Source organism: Delphinapterus leucas, chromosome X (assembly GCF_059928025.1).
Source record: "Delphinapterus leucas isolate spDelLeu-1000000601 "Yukka" chromosome X, BTC_Dleu_Yukka2, whole genome shotgun sequence".
In the NCBI taxonomy this organism is placed as follows: Eukaryota; Metazoa; Chordata; class Mammalia; order Artiodactyla; family Monodontidae; genus Delphinapterus; species Delphinapterus leucas.
Window position 1 is genome coordinate 45,029,606 of NC_143150.1, and position 14,658 is coordinate 45,044,263.

General features: G+C 45.0%; 1 long non-coding RNA gene across 1 annotated transcript; it reads left to right on the forward strand.

Moving 5' to 3' along the window:
- The first annotated feature begins 11,966 nt into the window (after positions 1–11,966).
- On the forward strand, positions 11,967–14,538 carry LOC149744241 (uncharacterized). The gene is made up of 3 exons (XR_016391317.1): positions 11,967–14,049; positions 14,167–14,271; positions 14,388–14,538. It is a non-coding gene; the product is annotated as an uncharacterized LOC149744241 (long non-coding RNA).
- Positions 14,539–14,658: the final 120 nt, after the last annotated feature.

Here is a 14,658-nt window from a genome sequence, read left to right on the forward strand (position 1 = left end):
CTTTTGTAATTCTTTTTCTCTTTCTGTTTATTTGAGATTTTTCTTGTTCCTTGAGGAAGGCCTGAATCGCTATGTACTTCCCTATGAGAACTGCTTTTGCTGCATCACATAGATTTTGGACGGTTGTGTTTTCATTGTCATTTGTCTTGAGGTATTTCCTGATTTCTTCTTTGATTTCATCACTGACCCTCTGGTTTTTTGGTAGCATGTTGTGCAGTCTCCATGTATTCGTTGTTTTCCCATTTTTCTTTCTGTGGTTGATTTCTAGTTTCATAACACTGTGGTTATAAAAGATGCGTGAAGTCATTTGTATCCTCTTAATTGTGTTGAGGTTTGTTTTTTGACCTAGTATGTGGCCTCTCCTAGAGATCGTTCCTTGAACGCTTGAAAAGAATGTGTATTCTGTTTATGGGGGTGATGTAGTGTCCTGTAGATATAAACTAAGTCCATGTGGTCTACTGTGTCATTTAGGGCCTCTGTTGCTGTGTTGGTTTTCTGTCTGGAAGATGTGTCCATTGATGTCAGTGAGGTGTTAAAGTCTTCTAGTATCATAGTATTCCTGTTAATTTCTCCCTTTATGTTTGTAACTATTTGTTTTATATATTTAGGTGCTCCTATATTGCCTGTATATATGCCAACTAGTGTAACATCCTCTTCTTTATTGATCCCTTTATCATTATATAATGTCCTTCTTTGTCTTTATGGACTTTGTTTTAAGTCTATTTTGTCTGATATCTGTACTGCTAAGCCCGCTTTCTTGTTGTTTCCATTTGCATGAAATAGCTTTCCATCTGCTCACTGTCAATCTGTCTGTGTCTTGTGCCCTGAAGTGAGTCTCTTATAGGCAGCATATTGTACATTCTTGTTTTATTTTGTTGTTTTATCCATTCAGCCACTCTGTCTTTTGATGGGAGCATTTAGCCCACTGACATTTAAAGTAATTATTGATAAGTATGTACTTACTGCCATTTTAAACCTTGTTTCCCAGTTGACTTTGTAGTTCTCTATATCTTTCCCTTTGGCCATTTTAATTATGCTACGTCTTGGTGTCACTCTATTTGGGTTCTTCTTGTGTGGGACCCACTGTGCTTCCTGTACCTGGATATCGGTTTTCTTCTTTAGGTTTGGGAAGTTTTCAGCTATAATTTCTTCAAATACATTTTCTATCCCCTTTGCTCTCTCCTCTTCTTCTGGTACCCCTATTATGCATATGACTGCGCACATTATGCCTATGATTATGCATATTACGCATGCTTTATATTATCCTATATAAAGGATAATATAATGTTTCATATATTTCTTATATAATGTCTCATATGTTTTCTTCATTTTTAAAAATTTGTCTTCCTGTCTGCGGTTCTGATTTGGTGATTTCCATTACTCTATCTTCCAGATCACTTATTTATTCTTCTGCTTTGGTTAGTCTGCTATTTATTGCTTTTAGTTTGTTTTTTATCTCGGCAATTGAGTTGTCTAGTTTTGATTGATTTCTCTTTAGAGTTTCTAGTTCCTTGTTGCAGAGATCTGCATTTCTATCAATAATCTTTCTTAATTTCTTTAGCCTTTTTCTTACCTCCTTTCTGAATCTGGGGACTAGTAGACTGGTGAGGTCTCTTTCATTATTTGTTCCTTCAGGGGATTTCTCTTGTTCTTTTCGTTGGGAATAGTTCTTCTGTTTTTCATTCCACTTAACTTCCTTTCTCTCTGAATTTAGGAGAAGCATGAATCTACTGTGTTCTTGAAGGGGTGTTTTTAGGTTGGAGGATCCCTGTGTAGAAGGTATGAGTCCAATATTTTTCGTGCAAGGGCTGGTTTTGGTGTGGGTGCTTGCCATGTGTTTCCTTAAAGTGTGCTGGCCCTTGTTCCCTTGATAGGGGGTGTGTTTGAAGTTGTGTTGACCAGAGCCTGCACTGGTTGTTGGCTGGGGCCTCCTCTTTGCTCGATGGCTGTCACAGCCCTGTTGGGGCTGGGGTCTGCTTCCCAGCTGTTGGAGTAGAAGCCCTGAGGGTCAGGTTCAGTCAGGTTCCATTGCCCCTGAGCACATGCCCTGATGCAAAGGAGGTGACCACTGAAGCTAATGAGGTCCGTGTGGTCACCACAAACCTATGTGCCTCCCGTGCAGGCATCTATGGTCCTGCCCAGAAGCAGCCCAAGGTTGCATCCCTTTCTCTGTTGTGTTTTCATCCCAGACCTAGTGCTGGGCTGTGGTGTGGAGTAGGCTGGTGCTGGGGGCCGGGGCCCTGTGGCTACAGGAATTGAGGTGGTTGTGCCGCTGCCTGGAACCTGGGCTTCCTCTGTGGCAGACCTCTCCCAGGACCTGTCAGCTCCAGATCTGGCTCCAAGCTATGGTGTAGTGTGAGCGGAGCAAGTGTGCTCCCACCGTGAAATGAACGGCTGCATACTCCTGCCAAGAGCCCGTCCAACCGAGATGCAGTGCCCAGCTGCTGTGCCTTTCCATGGTGCCATCTGGTGCATGTGCTGGCAAAGTCCACCACGGCCAGACCTGCCCCCACTGTGTGCACACTGACAATGGGCACTGTGGCAGGACATGCCCCCACTATGTGCGGGCTCACCATGGGCTCCTTGGTTTGGCCCAGACCGTACCCCAGGCCCTCCGGGCTGTCTCGACACATCTAGATCAAGTCCTCTCCCTGGACCTGTATACCTAAGATTCAGTGCTCACCTGCTGTGTGCATCTGAGGCCCCACCACCTTGTGTGTGCTTTGGGTTGGGAAGTGCAGCAAGGCAACAGCCGCCAGTGCCAGTCTCTCTCTGCCCTGATTGTTAGCAAGCCAGCATGCATGCGCTCCTTGTGAGTAGAATGTAGGCTTTTTCAGCCCCTCCAACTATCCCAGCGGCTTTTCCAGCAGTCAAGGGGGATCCCCGGGGCAAGTGTCTGCCTATGTGTATCTTTCCTCCTTTACAGATCTCTCCCAGGGGTGCCAGGACCGTCCTCATGCCTTTAAATTTTTTTCCTGTCCTTCCTGGATACATAGGGATATTCCTTGCAGCTTCGGTTGTGTAGGAGATCTTCTGCCAGTTTCCAGTTGGCTTTCAGTGAGAATTGCCTCACATGTAGGGGTATTTTTATTGTGTTTGTGGGGAGAGGTGAGCTCCACATACTCCGACTCCACCATCTTGATACCCCTCCCTATTTGGGAGACTTTGAATTGCATCAAAGTGTCCCATATAAAAACAGATACACTAGGCTAAATTAGAATTTCAGAATCCAGTGATAGTCAACTATTGCAAGTGCCTGTCAGTTTTTAGAGAGCACAGGATATGCCATGTTTTTCCAGATTTTGTGCGAAAAAAAAGGTAGAGCATCATGTACATTTTAGATTATCATTGGACCCAAAGAGGCTACATGAAGTAGATAATTAAAAATCATCTGGTGATGTTATGGAAATGCAAAGTTCATTGATAGAACTTAGTCCTCAAAGCCTGCTCTTATTCTAAAGAAAACTGGCAAAGGTCACTCATTTACATCATATGGGAACATATCCACCAGCAGTAGATGGCAGTGTGATATCGTAACAAGAAAACAATGTGGCTGTTTATGTAAAAACCCATCTCACAGTACTTTCAAAGACTATAGTTAGAATTATTTTGGGGGGTGTGGCAAAAAAATAGTTACAATGAGTGGATAACAAGAGCCAAGCTAGGACCACTTCAATTCTCCCTGTCTAATAATTTTTAAAGCCTTGAAACACACTTATTTAATTGTTAAGTGGTTTTCACGCGGATGCAATTTTCAAACTGTACCAGAGAATCATACCATCACAAATGACATAGTTTATGAGCAAAAACCCTGTAAGGAATCCCTGCCTTCTCGCCCCTTTCCATCCTTTGGCCTCAAAAGAAGTTTTCACGGTGGATGTAATTTTCTGTTTAGAGGCTGTGGTAGTCCCCAAGAATGGGCTCATCACCTAGAGCTGTTAAAATTTACACTGTGCTGGGGGAAGGGAGCACACTGAGCACTCTGACAGGGAGCACTATCTACAATTGTTTCTCTTCTTTCCCATTGCTTGACACTGACAGTAAAGTCACTTCTAGTTAATTAACGAGCTTCTTAAAGGAACAAAGAAAAACATGTTTCGATTACCATTTCTATAAAGGCACAGCAATATCTCATAAGTTCTCTTGGATAATGTTACCAGATTAAGTCAATTTTACTTTCTGAAAGTAAATTCACATAGGATCTCTACTTGAGTTGTACATATTTGTGTTTGAACCCAAAGCATTTGAGTATTTGTGTTTAATTTAGCAGCATCACAAATGTCTGTTATTCTCCTTTCCCATTTCTCCGTGTTAAACAAAGCCACTAGCACTGACCTCCAAAACGTCCACCCCAAAACAGAAATATAAAAGAAGTAAAAGTTGTTCCCGGTAAACCTTGCCAAACAACATTCAAGAAAAATAGCTTATCAGCCTGCCTCACCTAAACAGACACAGCACCTGATACATGCAGTGCCTAAACTGCCTAGCTCATATAAGCTGTGTTCATACAGGTGTTTACCCATAGCCTTAGCGTCCCTTCCCCAATGTATGTTACAAAGAGCTGACGGGCACCCACTGGTGTAACTAAATATATTTTTAAATCCTAAAATAACTCCTGGTAATCATCGCAGGGAAAGAATAAATGATACGACCTTTAGTTCTGACAGGAGAATATCTCACCCTTCCCAAGTAAAGTTATAATTAGAACTCCAGGGTTTGCCTTTTGGTGAAAGAAGTTGACCTCAATCACCATTAGTGGATTTGTCCATTACATAAGCTACAGTTGGAACAGACACCAGGACTTGATGTCGGATTCCATCCAGTGATTGTATACAGATGCTTCCTAAATCCATCTTGAGGTTTCATAATAGGCTCTATTGTAAGCACGTGGCTCCATTTTCATACCCTGCATTTACATGTGTCCCATAAATAATTTTCCAAAATTATCCAAGTAACAGCAATGTGCCCAAACAGAGTCACTCCAAAAAATCACTACTTCCTTCAACAGGCTTAGAACTACAAACAGTCTGTTATCCTTACTAGTATATTCAAATTTAACCATGGTGCAAATTTGGTCTGTTGTATTTTCTTCAGGTTATTTATGTAGCCATGCCACGTTGCAGGGTGCCAGCAAAATAATCCCACTGCTTGTATAGCATTAAGTTTGCCTAAGCCAGCAAACAGGCAAGATCACATCAAATCTGTTTTGGATATACAGCCAGATCTTCAGTTTTCCGTACAAATCAGCAAAAGAGGTGTTTGTAAAACTGCAATAAGAAAAAAAACACCAAAACTATATTGTATATTCTCCTTTCCCTTTCTCTGTCCTTTCTAGGAAGATGCAAACAAAATATAAATGCAGTAATATAAAATTCAGATTCTGCTCACTTTTAACTTTTGGAATTCCGTAAAGAGCCATAAAGTCTGCAATATTTCTCTTTAGAATGTTTAAAAATAAAAGAAGAAAACGTTTTCAACTAACGTCTAGCATTTTATACCAACTTTTATATATAGAAATACTTCACTTATTAAGGATGTTTATATTTATACCTTAAACTGAATCCGAGGACCTTACCTGGCTTCAGCTTGGATTAGTTCTAATTACTGGTAGTACTGGAAATTATTTAAATGGCACTTTAAAGAGGTCCTCTATGATCTCAACTTTTCAGTAACTGCGGATGGCTTTCCAGTTAGTCTGAATAAGGAAGACTGAATTATTCTTAATTTTCTTTGGAGACTCTTGTGGGTGATCAAAACACAAAGTCTGGAGCCAGGGTGCCTGGGAGTAAACCCTGGTTTGGCACCTATAGGTTCGGTTACCTCTTAGGCAAGTGACTTAACACATCTGTGCTTCCACATTCTCATCTTTGAAAACTGGAATAATAATCATAGTACCTAGTTTATAGAATTGCCACTATTAAAGGAGTTGACGTTTTAAAGTGCCTGACACATAGTAATCATGATATACATTTGTTTTTCAAATGAACAGCTAAAATTCACTTATAGAGTTTGCTTTAATTTCTCTTAGACTTGCATGAAATTACGGCAACAAAGCTTACCTGTACCCACCGCTTAGGTTTTTGAAGTGGTCCCTAAAATATGGCAATGGTTATGGATTTAGGGAGGACCTAGTCCATTGCTATGTGTTAATTTATGTGTTAAATTTCACGTGTTATAAGGAAACAGAAATAGCACACGAAAGAAGCACATTAGCACATTAAAAGGGGGTTGGGGCAGGTGAAGCCAGCTTGTGTTCTGAGGAAGATCATCCGGAGGCACCACCATCAACGGGAAGCCCAGGAATGTGGGCAATCTCAGATCTCCAGGTCTCGTGAAGAGAACGGCCTCCTGAAACATGCAGCCGGGACAACCCTACTGTCACTATCCTACACTCAGGAGGCTGACCCAGCTTTTGAGCACCGTGGGCTCCTAAGGCTATGGTCACGCGGATGCGGCCATCAAGTGGCGGGCCCTGACAGTTACGTGGCAGGCCCAGACCTACTGGCCATGTCAGCACCATGGGCCCTTAAACCCTGAGCTTGTGTAGTCTCTCTGGACCTATTGCCACTATGATCATGTGGTAGATCCAGCTTTTCAAGTCGCTAGAGCATGGCAGACTCCTAAACCCTGCCCATCATGTGGATTCATCCTGTCATGTGGCCCTCACTAGCTAGCGGCATGTGGAAGCCTCAGCCCTCCAAGTCACAAAGGTGACCTGCTTCTGAGAGTCGTATGGATGCTATGGTCGGTCACATATCCCCCTTGGTCACACATCAGGCTCAGCCATCTCTATCTCGTGAAGATTGCTGGCTACCAGAATCTTCAGATCCCTGAGTCAACACGGATGTGGCCGCTACCATCACATGGCAGGCAAAGCGCCTGCCGTCATGTGAACACCGCACCTACCCTTCGGCTGTTGGTTGTGTATATTCTGCGGTCATGGGACATGCTGTGGTCTCCTGAGGCTCAGTTCTCTCGGTCACAGTTCACGATTGAGAGCTCCTGAACCCTGAGGTCACCTGCATCCTTCTACTCTGTGGCCTCTGCCAGCCAAGCCCCTGGAAGTCAGGGAGCGCCCCACAGCAGCGCGTTACGTTACGTTACGTTACGTTACGTTACGTTACGTTACGTTACGTAGGTCCCGCAGTCACGTGACGCCGTAAGGTCGCGACCGAGGGGGGCGCCCTTTCAGCGTGTGGAGAGCCTGCCGAAGCGTGGGTAGCTCGGCTTAGCCTTCTGAGGAGTCAGACCGAGAGGTGAAGAAGACGTTTAGAATTAAGGTACTTGTCCTGGCTGAGGGGGAACTTTGATGAGGCTCTGGCTCTGATGCCAACCTTTCCACCGACTTTCATATTCTGCCACGGTAGGTGGTAGACGGTAGGCTGTAGTCGGGTAGGAGGGGCGCCCGCCGGTACTAGAGGTTTACTCAGAATTGGCGGGACAGCGGGCGGCAGGCGTTCATGGGCTGCTCTCGGCAGCTAGGCTCGGGAAACTGGGTGGACCCCTCCGTTGCCCCTTCGTTCCCAACCCCCACATTAAAGCCCTACTCTTGCTTATCTCTCTTCCATATTCGTATTCACTGCCTGCCATGTGATGGCGTCCTTTGCGCTCCTCAGACCACGTTTGTTATTAGGAACACCAGAGAAATCCTAGATGCCAGTTCGTATCGATGATTTCAAATCTGATGTGAATTTCTGTCTCTTAATTTGTTCTGTAGAGAGAGGCAAGGAGAGAGACTTTGTTTAATTTGATATTTTTTCAGTAAAAGTGTGGAAGTAGCCAGCACGTTAAGGTTCAGAATTTGTTTTCTGTATTTGCTTTGCCGATCAGTAGCTTTACAAAGTGTGTGGGGGGTGGGATGCCATAATCTTTTTCTGCTTGGACTCTCTAAATGGCTTATATTAGTCCAGCCAGACACTATTGGCTTCTGATTTTCCTCCTGATTTTCTAACCATTCCTTGTTACATTCCTTGAAAGCTCTCCCCTTTCCTTCATGTGGGAAAAAACAGTGAATTTATTTAAGAAAACCATATTAAGTAAAATTATAGATGATACATTTCATAAAAATCACGTAGATGGTACTTAATGAGTAAAATGCAGCAAGTAAAAGATGGTGTTTACATTTGTGAGGGATTTAAATGTGGTTTGAGAGATGGTTAAAGGGGTGATACATATATTTTGTATTATATAATAGCCATTTATTTCCTCTCATTTCAGCACTTTCAGGTTTGCTCTACAAGACACTATGTCTGACAGACAGCAGCAACAAAAGTGTTTTTATCCATCGAAGAAATATGGGACATACAATAATGAAGGTACAAAGGATTTCTATATTGTCATATTTTTAAGATAATATGCCACTTGAATCTCAAAGATTAGGATAGTGTCTTAGCTTGTCCAGGCTGCTGTAGTAGAACACCGTGGACCGGGTGGCTTACAAATTACAAAAATTTATTTTTCACGGTTCTGGAGTCTGTGAAGTCCAAAATCAAGACACCAGTAGGTTCAGTGTCTGGTGAGAGCCTGCTTCCTGGTTCATAAAGGGCTGTCTTCACGCTGTATCCTCACATGGCAGAAAGGGCAAGGGAGCTCTCTGGGTCCTCTTTTATAGAGGCACTAATCCCATTCATGACGGCACCTCCCTCGTGACCTAATCACCTACCAAAGACTCTACCTGCAAATACTGTCACCTTGGAGACTAGGTTGGTACATAAACATTCAGTCTGTAGCAGGTAGTTTCCTCAAACTATATGGGAATGGAACATTTTTCCACAGACCACTGTGGAAAGTACTAGTGTTCCTCAGGAAACCTTTTGGGAAAGCCTGTTCAAAGTAAATCTCTTCTGCCGCATTAATACCTTGTACCTTTGTTTACTAAGAAGAATGTATGCTTACTAATAATTATAATCTGTTCTTCTCATTAAGAAACCACTTATTGCTAACTCATGTTATCTTATGTCATTAGTCATTCTCTCTTTTGCTTAATCTTTCCAGTTTTTCATTCTTTACATATAACCTCAATTTATGTTTCTGATATCATGACGGCAAGCAATAAGTGCATATGTGCTAGTCATTAGGAAGTCTTAAAATTAAAATAAAATGCCCCACCCTTGAAGAGATGATACAAATTACCCGTAAGGATGAGTGGATGAAATAGCTCTCATTTTATACCAATTTTCCACACTTTTTCAAAACTAGTTTGTTATTATTATTTAATCATTATAGCTGCCATTTTTTGAGTTCCTGTTTTATGTCAAGCACTGTGGCAACCTTGTCATACCAGTTTTCTCATTTAATCCTCAGAAAAATCCTGAGAGGATGTTAGTTTAATTTACAGATAAGATACAAGAATCAAGATAGGCTAGATTATGCTGTGGTAATAGACAGTCCCCGTATCTCAGGGGCTTATTCCTCACTTCGACTACATGTCCATGGCAGGTGCATGCCCATCACAGGATGGTGGACTTTGGGGGTCTGAGCCATTCTTACTGGAATGACTTGGAGACCCAAACTGACAGAGCAGCCATCATCTAGAAAGTTGTCAGTCTCTGTGCCTGAGGGGAAGAGGACCCTGCAAGGTCTCAATCCAACAAGCGTATGTTCTGGCCCAGAAATAGCACATGTAACTCACAGCCCATTAGCCAGAACCAGTCACATACACAGCCCTGTCCAAACAAAGGAGGTCAAGAAGTACAGCTCTTCCAGGTCGCCGGAACAGGGACAAATGGAAACACATGGCAAACAGCACTACCGCACGATGGAATTGAGGCTCAGAGAGGTAAACTACTCGCCTAAAATCACATACGCAGTAAGTGACAGAGCTTCACTGGATTATTCTATCAAATACTTGACAAGTCGATGTCTGAGATTGCTTGTGTCTGAATCACCTTGATGAGGGAAGTCTCTAGCCCTGTTCAGGCACCCGACGTAGTTGGTCAGCTGGGGGACTGCGGTAGCTGTTATATAGCTCCCTTTTACGCTTTCCCCTCGGCAACGTTATTTCGAAAGGAAAGTGGGTGCTTGCAAATGACTCTGACTCTTCCTATACACTGTACGTAGACCACATGCCCTTACTGCTCCCTTTAAAATGTGAATTTTTCCCTTTCATTGCTGGATTTTCCTGAAAACGAGTTGGTTGCCCGGCATTCTCCAAAGGTCACCAATAAGGTTCCTCTTTGTTGTTGTTATTGTTGATGAGTGTCATTATGAACTCCTGGCTTTTGAACATGTTGGTGGGCTTCAAACCACTGTTATGTGGTGTTGAGAAGAGGAGTGAAATGATTTGACTTGCGCTCTGCTGCTGGGTTGAAAAGAGACAGGTAAGGGAGCCAGGATGAAAGCAGAGGGGCCAGCTGGACAGCAGTACAGTCCAGGAGGTAGCTCTTGGTATCTTGGCCAGGGTGGTGGTAATGAAGGTGGTGAGAAGTGGCTGGCTTCTGGACATACTTTGAGAGAGGGGCCGAGAGAATCTCCTGACCAGTTGGATGTGGAGTGTGGGAGAAAGAGAGCACGCCAGGCCCCCTCCGAGGTTTGGGGACTGAGCAAGTGGCATTTGTGGGTCAAATGCCCTATCTGTGTTTCCTTTCACTTCCAGTGCCACACAGGGAAAGTCCCAAGGTTGTGAGTAGCAGGATTGCCCTGACAGCGGGCCACACAGGGAAAGCAAGGGCTCCCCAGAGGAGTTCATCTGAGGCCTGGTCGTAATCACTCCATCGTGGAGTGATCAGCAGTGGGCGGATCTTTACTCATAAGCGTGCCCTGAGACAACATGGAATAGTTAATGTACAAAAGGCACAGCACACAAACCTAGAGGACTTTAAGTATTACAACCCAAAGGAAGCTGGTTTGTAACAGTGTAATTACCATAATCCTCCCTCCCCACAAGCCACTAGTATGATTATCTGCTGGTTCACTGTTTCAGTGGAATGCGTTAAAAATAAAATATCCTTAGTGAATTCACCCATGGGAGAGAGAATTGACACGATCTTATTTCTGCAGGTGCCGAAAAACTTCCAAATCTTTTCCCATGGTGAATTAGATATGTTGGAGGGGAGAACTTGTGGGTGGAGGGGTGAACAGCAACACAACTCCTAGGAGTGAAGACAAGGTGAGATATAACCAGGACACTTTCTAAGCGTGGCTGTAGCTTCAGTATCCAGTGCAGTAGATATCAGAGTAAAGAAAATGAGCAAGAGCCAAAGAGAGGCCTTACAGAATGATGAAAGGATCAGGACACCAGGGAGACATAAAGTTCCTAAATGTGTACGCACCAAACAACAGAGCCTCAAAGTACACGAAGGAGAAACTGGTGGAGCTGAAAGGAGAAAGAGCCAGATCTATGTTTATAGTGGGGGCCTTCCACACCCACCTCCCTCTTAGCAAGTGACAGAATTACTAGAGAGAAAATCAGCAAGGATATAGGAGACTTGAATAACACAGTAAACTAATGAGATCTGCATGACATAAAGAGAACAGTCCGCCCACCAACAGCAGAGTACAGGTTTTTCCCCGAGGGTCTCTGTAACATTCACCAAGTTAGACCATCTCCTCGACCATCAGACAAGCATCAGTAAATTCAGAAAGAATTGAGGGACTTCTCTGGTGGTGTGCTGGTTAAGAATCCGCCTGCCAGTGCAGGGGACAGAGGTTCGAGTCCCGGTCAGGAAGATCCCACATGCCGCGGAGCAGCTAAGCCCGTGCGCTTCAACTACTGAACCTGCGCTCTAGAGCCCTCGAGCCACAACTACTGAGCCCGCGTGCCGCAACTACTGAAGCCCGCGTGCCTAGAGCCCAAGCTCCGCAACAAGAGAAGCCGCCGCAACGGGAAGCCCGTGCGCCACAACGAAGAGTAGCCCCCGCTCGCCGCAAGTAGAGAAAGCCCGTGTGCAGCAACGAAGACCCAACGCAGCCATAAATAAAGAAATAAAATTATTTAAAAAAAAAAAAAACACTTGAAATCTCCCAGAGTGTGCTCCCTGGCCATGATGGAATCAAATTAGCCACCAGTAATAGAAAGCAAAAAGAAGAATCCCTAAACACTGGGAAATGGTGGTTGACACATCATTCCAGGTTATCATTCACACCCTTGTTATAAAAGGGCTGAAGTTAGGAAGAGTTGCCTGCTGAGCTGAAAGGCATTTCAGGCTGGCCCGAAAGAGAGCTCACTCTGGCTCTTTCCAACAGAGTATTGTTCAGGGCAAGGCTGGAGGGAGGGAGACAGTTCAGGAGGCCGTTACACCAGTGCCACCTGACATTAAAGCTGCAAGTGCACTGGCAAAGGAAGTCCAGCTAGCTTGCTGGTTGTTAGTGGAATCGGTTTGGCGGCTCCTTGGATTTGGGAAGCATGAGAGAGGTATTGGTGTGGTTGCTGGAAAGTCCTGAGAGAAGGCAAGATTCGGGTGCCTTCCTGGTATATATATGACTGGTGTCCAGTCTAACCCATGGACGCATACACCTCGGTTCTTTATCAGTCCTGCTCCACTGTTTTAAAAGTTTCAGTGCAGTTGTCCTCTCCTCCCTCCTCCTTCTCCTCCCTCTTTGTCCTCCTTGTCGTCCTCTTCCTCATCCTGCTCCTCCTCGATTCTTCCCCTGATAGTGCCATCTGTCGGATAAGGCTGTCCTCTCTGGACAGGCAGAAGAGTGTCCTTTCTGAGGCTTGTGGGACTGGTCCCTTAGGCCAGGTTGGCACTTTGCCTGCCCTACCATGCTGTTAGCCTAAGACATGGTACGTGGTAAGTGGACCACAGATGTGTCTGCAAACTTGTATTTTTGTTCCTCTTTTCAGAATACGGTGATGGTGGTAGACCACCTCAAGGAAGAAAGAAAGGTTGGAGTTATTTCCAAGGTAATTCTGGCGAGAGGTGCCCTCATTATGAACACGATGGGTGTGAGCCTCAGCCCTCACACCTCCAGGAGGATGATGGAAACGTGGTGAAGAGGGATGTGCAGGAGGACCCCAAAGTAAGACAGTAAGTGGCCAGGCAGCAGGGTTTGTGCACAGCAGCCCCTGGGACTATGCACCTCTCTCACGCTCCGTGGACTTGTTTTTCTTCTCTCACTGCAAAACTGAAGCATGCTAGAAGTGAAATAATGGTTGAGCAATCCTAATTGTAGTGCTGGTGTCAAAGAGATGAGAGTGTACAGAAGACTTTCTTAGCACTTATGGCCACTCACCGTCCTTCTCTCCACATGCCCCCTGCAGCTCTCCCTGTACCATCCGAGGCAACAAGAGAGGAGTGAGATGGCACAGTGAAGGCCACATGCATACTACTGTGTGGAGAAACAGAAAACCTCTGGAGAGAGAAATGGGGGAGAACACACAAGATGGAACCCCAGGGAGCTGGTTCAGGGTCACAGTGAGTATCCTGAAAAATGTATGGAATGTGCAGGAGAGAAAAGGCAGGGGGAGTTGTGTTGGTCTCATGTAGAGATGCTGGTTTCTTTCACTGGGGACAGTTTGTAATCTGTCCTTTTTATTACCAGGAGTTAACAGTCTTGTTCATCTAAGGGCAGGTTCAGAGAAGCAATGTAAAGGGAACAGGCTGACCGTGAGGAGAACGGAGGAGCCTGTCTCAAAGCAAAGGTGGAAACTACTGCCGAGGATATGGAGCAACTCCACATTGGAGGTCTCAGTTTGGCAAGCTGAGTGTGGGAGACAGAGGGTCGATCCTCTGGAGACCTTGTCTGAGGGGCAAGCAGTGTGTGCGCTGGGTAGGATCTCCTGGAAATTTATAAAAGGAAGATCATCTCTGACACCTTGATTATGTGGAAGAGAGTTTGACTGGAGAGAAAGAGTATTTAGAAAATCCATATTACGCACACCCATAAGAAATCATGCCAGTGGTCCCTTCTTTACAAGCCCTTTCAAGCTCAGCAGAAGGCCGGAAAAGAACAGGAAAAGTTTCGTCCTCCAGCCTAAATTCCCTGTTGTCTGTCCTCTCTCCCATGCCTTCTTTTCATCCTTAGATTCCTTGTGGGATAAAGTATGACAAGACATGGCTAATGAAGTCAATCCAGAGCCATTGCAGTGTCCCCTTCACTCCAGTGGACGTAAGAGAGGATGCCGAAGCCAGACGCGTGGGCACAGGGAAGGGGGAGAGAGAGAGACCTGGTTCAGCAGAGTCTGTTGGCTTCTGATACTATTGCTGTTGCATTCAATCCCTGTAGTTCCACTTTATGCAAAATGGGGCTCAGTTCTTTGTCCAGGAAGCTAGCACTGCCTCTGCATTGATGGATGTCAGCTACAAGATTCGTGACGAGGAGAGCCGAAAGGTGTGTGTTGAGGGCGTTACGTATACCTCATCCTGAGGAAGGAGTACAGGCCAGGGGCTGGTTGTCTTCTTTGGAACTAGAGTTCCTGGTGCTTACCCCACCTCTTCTTCCTGCAGATACCTGTCTTTGTCAGCCCCTCCGCTGTTCCCTACTCTGTGCGGGATAAGTTGAAGCCAGAAGAAATGGAGCAGCTAAAGGTAATGCAGACTCAAGGCGTGTTGTGTGCCAGCGCTCAGACCCACCTCTCCTCCTTCCAGTCCCCCGTCCCCCTCGCCCCCGATTTCCCTGCCACCGCCACAGCCTCAGAGCGGCTCTCTCCATCTCTCTCTCCGCAGCTGACCTTGAGCAAACGATTTGATGTCTCCCAGCAAGCTCTTGACCTCCGGA